The sequence below is a fragment of the Symphodus melops genome, assembly GCF_947650265.1.
Source record: "Symphodus melops genome assembly, chromosome: 1".
NCBI classification, from domain to species: domain Eukaryota; kingdom Metazoa; phylum Chordata; class Actinopteri; order Labriformes; family Labridae; genus Symphodus; species Symphodus melops.
In genome coordinates, this window is record NC_136691.1 from 25,626,426 (window position 1) to 25,632,425 (window position 6,000).

Consider the following 6,000-nt stretch of genomic DNA (forward strand, 5'->3'; position numbering starts at 1 on the left):
GAGCTAGCAGGGTTTTCTGCCTCTGTAGACTGAGAGCTAGCAGGGTTTTCTGCCTCTGCAGACTGAGAGCTAGCAGGGTTTTCTGCCTCTGCAGAGCTAGCAGGGTTTTCTGCCTCTGCAGACTGAGAGCGAGCAGGGTTTTCTGCCTCTGCAGACTAAGAGCTAGCAGGGTTTTCTGCTTCTGCAGACTGAGAGCTAGCAGGGTTTTCTGCCTCTGCAGACTGAGAGCTAGCAGGGTTTTCTGCTTCTGCAGACTGAGAGCGAGCAGGGTTTTCTGCCTCTGCAGACTGAGAGCTAGCAGGGTTTTCTGCTTCTGCAGACTGAGAGCTAGCAGGGTTTTCTGCCTCTGCAGACTGAGAGCTAGCAGGGTTTTCTGCCTCTGCAGACTGAGAGCTAGCAGGGTTTTCTGCTTCTGCAGACTGAGAGCTAGCAGGGTTTTCTGCCTCTGCAGACTGAGAGCTAGCAGGGTTTTCTGCCTCTGCAGACTGAGAGCTAGCAGGGTTTTCTGCCTCTGTAGACTGAGAGCTAGCAGGGTTTTCTGCCTCTGCAGACTGAGAGCTAGCAGGGTTTTCTGCCTCTGCAGAGCTAGCAGGGTTTTCTGCCTCTGCAGACTGAGAGCTAGCAGGGTTTTTTGCCTCTGCAGACTGAGAGCTAGCAGGGTTTTCTGCTTCTGCAGACTGAGAGCGAGCAGGGTTTTCTGCCTCTGCAGACTGAGAGCTAGCAGGGTTTTCTGCCTCTGCAGACTGAGAGCTAGCAGGGTTTTCTGCCTCTGCAGACTGAGAGCTAGCAGGGTTTTCTGCTTCTGCAGACTGAGAGCTAGCAGGGTTTTCTGCCTCTGCAGGAGCCTGCTGATCAGCCTGGATAGATTCCTCCCTGTCATCACTGCCAGCGGGCCGCACATCACCGCTCTCCGTCGCTGCACTAGCAGCCACAGGCTCAAGGTGGCATAGGATGCAGCGTCGGGTGATTAGAAGTGATCGAGAGCATGGAGATGGGGGGGGATGTGCTACCTTTCTTAGAAGTGGTATCTAGAGGAGGTAATCTAGAGTGCATAGTAGTGGAAATATGGGACAGAGGAGAACCAATGGTAATCATAAAGTTGTCTCAGGTTAGAGCTGCAGAATCTACTTAGTATTCAGAGGCAAGACCGAAGGAGTGTGGTTTGGGCGGGGGACTTCAATGCCCATAGTGGAGTATGGGGGGTCAGCGTACAGAGGCTAATGGCAGTGTGGTTTAATGCTGTGAATGGGACTGCTTCAGTGTTGGATTTAACACTGGTGTCTAGTGTTTGTGCAGGAATCAGCCAGTGGACTGTCAGAACTGACACTACTCTGGGGAGTGATCACTATCCTGTTCTTAGCTCAACTGAGGAGAAGGTGCATAAGACGTACAAAGAAGGAATTCAAAAGTGGGCCTTCCATAGAGCTGAATGGGAGAAATTCCAAAGGCTGTGTGAGGAAGCTGCAGTGAGTGTTGGTAATTGAAACAATGTAGATGACATGAACAATCAGTTAACAGAGATAATGATGAGGGCTGCACAGCAGTGTATACCAAAGAGCAAGTCTAAACAAAACAGAGTACTTGTTGTTCCTTGGTACCTTGGTGGACACAGGCGTGTCAGCGTGCTGTCAAGGAAGAAACAAAGCTTTTAGGGTTTTAGTACGCAACATCTTATTCCATACAAGAAAGCACAGTCAGTTGTCAGGAGGACAGTAAGATGGGCAAAGAGAGCTAGTTGGAGGGAGTTCTGTTCAAAAGTAGGGAGGACCACTCCTGTGGGTGAAATTTGGGGTATGGTAAAAGGAATGGGAGGAGACAGACGTGAGTGGGATTACCCTGTGTTAGTGAATCAGTATGGCACAGCTATATCAGACATCGATGAAGCGGAGGTCATGGCTCAAAGTTTTGCGATGGTTCATAGTTCAGAGAATTTATTGGAAGCTGCTAAGAGGAGGAAAGATTAAACCAGAGCTAAGTATCCTGAAGCATTAGCAATGACGATTGCTACAAACCACCACTTGGATTCCCTGTTCACATTGGAGGAGATGGTAAGGGCAATCAGTAAGTCAAAACCAACGTCTCCAGGTAAAGATCAGATATGTTACTCAGTGGTAAGAAGGTTGGGGAGAGAAGCCCGTAAAAAGTTGTTGTTGTATAGGCTCTTGGAAGGAGGCTGTAATAGTGCCGATAAAGAAGCCTGGGAAGGACGCATCTAAGCCAAGCAGACCTTACCTCCAACCTTTGCAAAATAATGGAGCGAATGATTGTGGAGAGGTTGTCTTTTGAACTTGAAAAAATCTGAATGGCTTTAGGAAGGCTAGGAATACATGTGATTCAATTATTGGACTTGAATATGAGGTAAGGAAGGTACAGGCTAATAAGGAGACTAGCTGTGTTCTTTGATATTGAGAAAGTGTACGACATGATGATGGAAGGAGGGTCTGCTGATCAAACTGCATAGGTTGGGGGTGGATGCTAGGGGCTTTAACCATAGACCTTTGCTTTAACTGGATCCGAGATTTCCTCTGTGAGAGGAGGTTCCAGAAACGAGTTGGACCAGCCTGTTCAAGGCAATATACAGTGGAGAATGGAACCCCTCAAGGCAGCATAATAAGCCCTTTGCTTTTTATCGTCATGATTAATGACGTGTTTGGTGCCGTTCCTGGGAGTGTGGGCAGATCTTTGTTTGCAGATGATGGGGCATGTGGATCAGAGGGATAAACATTGATCATCTGGGGCCCAAGGTTCAGGGAGCTGTCAATGGTGTGGTGGAGTGGGGACTTGGCTGGGGGTTCAGGTTCTCAGTGGAGAAGACTAAAGCTGTTTTCTTTACAAGGAAGAGAGTGAGGGAGGATTTAAAGCTGAGGATTTATGGAGAGGAGATTGAGAGAGTAAGTTCATTTAAATTCTTGGTTGTTGTCTTTGATTTACGTTTAACTTGGAAGGATCATCTTGACAGGATTGAAGAGAAATGTAAAAAGACTGTTAATATGATGAGATGTTTGGCAGGGAGAGATTGGGGAGCCAGCTGCTCTGCTTCGAAACGTCTCTATCAAGCTTTAATAAAACCAGTATTCGATTATGGGTGTGCGGCAAACATCCTTCTTTGCTAAAAAGGTTGGATGTAATACAGGCCTGAGCCTTCAGGGTGTGCTGTGGAGCCTTTAACACATCTCCAGTGAATTCATTACAGGTGGAGATGGGGGAAATGCCACTAGGCTTGAGGAGACATTTTATGGTTAATTATTGGGTTCATTTGGAAAGTCATGGGGAGTCCCATCCCACAAAGCAAACACTTAAGGATTACTGGGAGTATGGAAAACGCCAAAGAGACCATTTTGGGAAGTTGGCTCAGGACTATTGCGCCCATGATCTTCAGATAGACGCCCCCCCAGTCATGTTAGTGTGTCCAGGGGTAGACTGGTATCTGTTGGAATTAAAGAAAAAGGTTGATCTAGTTGCAGCTTTTAATCACCATGTGGAGGAACTTTATTTAGGCCATGCACATGTTTTTACAGACAAAGGATCCCGAGTCGGGTGTCACAGGCTTTGGACTGGCAGTTCCAGAGAATGGTCGAGGTTTCAACAGGTGAACATCAGTCGAGCTGAGTGTGGAGTGGAGAAGGTGGCGATGTTAATGGCACTAAGGTGGGTGGATCAGGCTAAAAGGAGCAAGGTTTGTTTAGATTCAGCTTCAGTCCTTTCATTCTAATGATCGTCAGGATATCTTGTATAATATTGTTACTAGAATACATCAGAAGGGGAATAGGGTGCAGTTTTTGTGGGTGCCTGCACATAGGATAGGATAGACAGGCTGGCTAAGGGTGCACTGAGTAATCAAAGTGTAGAAATGAGAGTGAATGAGGCGAAGAGTGTGGTATGGAAACAGATAACTCAGGAGTGGTAAAAAAGTTGGGACGCAGGGACCACAGGAAGGAAATGTTATCAGATAAAGAAGGAACAGAAGGTGGCGGTAATGCACTAATGTCTGGTCGCCAACCGCCGTAAAAATCAAAGACGAAGAAGAAGAAAAAGTGTGGGACTGCGTGAACTGCCAGCTCAGCACTGCGCAGGGCTGCAGCTGCCTCCAGGTGGGCTGCACGGGTTCAAACACTAAACACTCGTCCTCTTACCTTGTTAGTTGTTCATGTTGAGTGACTCTACCAAACACAAACCTGCAGTACAGACATGTGAAAAGGTGATAATCCAGTGAGGTCCACATTCTCAAGGTTTAACAGAACTTTATTTAATTTCTCACAGGGTTTTAAAACGTACTTCTTCTTTTAGATTCTACTGAGGTTTAGGGCTTTCATTTTGGATTTGAACCTTCACATTCAAACTGTAATGAGCCGTTTCAATAGTCCATCAGCACATCAGACTGTCTGAAGCAGTATGCAGTTTGATCCTACAGGGGGCGCTCTCAGTGTAACTTCACCTCTGCATGCACTCAACCAGGTTTAAAGACTGTGTATAATTAGAGAGGCGGAGCTATAGATGAAGGCGGGTCTACAGAAGGGGAAGCTTGAAGGACTGCAGATGTATGGACCCTGGATCTGAACACAAATTCGAGGTATCAAATGTTTATCATTGAAAATAAGATCTTCTGTTGGATGAGAGCTCGTTTGTGGTAAAATTAAATCTTCACCTTTTCTGCTCTTTTCGGTCCAGCTGTGATTTTTTAGATTCCCTACTCTGAACCCTTTTACCCTCTAAAGGCCAAAATGAAGGTAAAGTTCATAATCAGGATTAAGAGCTTCTTTAAAAGTGAATCATAGATCTCACTTTATGGGTAATAAATATATTATAAAGATTGTGTTTGCTCCTTACTTTCACTCTACATCTATGATGAGTCCACTTATTATCCCTAAAGGAACTCTGTAACAGCACAACCTTTTCATCAAGGTTTGTTTTTTTAAATGGAACGAGGCCTTAAATGGCTCTTTGAAATGATTGTCATCATCAGAGACTGGAGGGTTAGCCCTCCTCATATGTAGAACATTTAAGATGGTGAGACACTGAGTGGGTAAAAACAGAGAAGGCCTTACAGCGCCATCTGGGGGGATCCAAGTGTAATCACAAAAAGACAAACTCTGCAGCACTCTCAGCGTGGACAGCACAGATGAAACACAGCTCCTCCTCAGTACGATTGGGTAAAACATTTGATTATAGGAGACCTGAAATGAAGACTGCTACAGAAAGCTAGAGTTGGGCTGATAGAGGGGGTCTGTGGAGGTCTTACAGGAGTAGAGTTGGATCAGTGAGATGAGGAAGAAAACAAGCTGAACTCAACATGCTGCTGCAGCGTGAAGTGAGAACAAGGTAAACAGACTGTGTGAAGGCTCGAGGCTGAGTTAGAAAAAGGATCTTAATACTCATATCAGGGAGCACTTATGGAAATGTAGGCTGTTTCACAGGAGAGGCAACACATGCATGAACACAGAACGAGATGATTATTATTATTTCACACCTCTGGGTCAAACAAATGATAACAGCTGTTGGGAAAGCATTAAAGAAGTGGGCAGGTTTCTCCACACTGTATGCCTGCAGTCTGATAATATGGACAGCATGTATGGATTATATCAGGTTAGCATAAATTATTATTTATACTGATTTACTTATATCAGGTGAGGATGCAGCATAGGAACTTCATGAAAAATGAATGGGCTGGAATAATGAATCTGGGTGCTCAAATTTGAAAGCTCTGTTCTGGACCGGCATCCAGAAAAACAGCGTTTGAACATCACAGAGTTGAAAGTTGGAAGTCATGGGTTGAAGATGGAGATCTTGATTCTGATGAATTGTTTTACTCATCCAGGGGGCGCTCAGCTGGTCGGATGTCCGATCTGGAGAAGTCGGTTCTGAGTGAGTACACAAGATCACCAATGTGGACAGATCCTATTTAAGTGTCATTCACCATCTGAAGACCACCTCACGCTGTTAAGAGCCGTTTGCTGCGGCAGAGCCCCCAGTTGCCGCCCAAAGATGACATCCAAGGTCCCG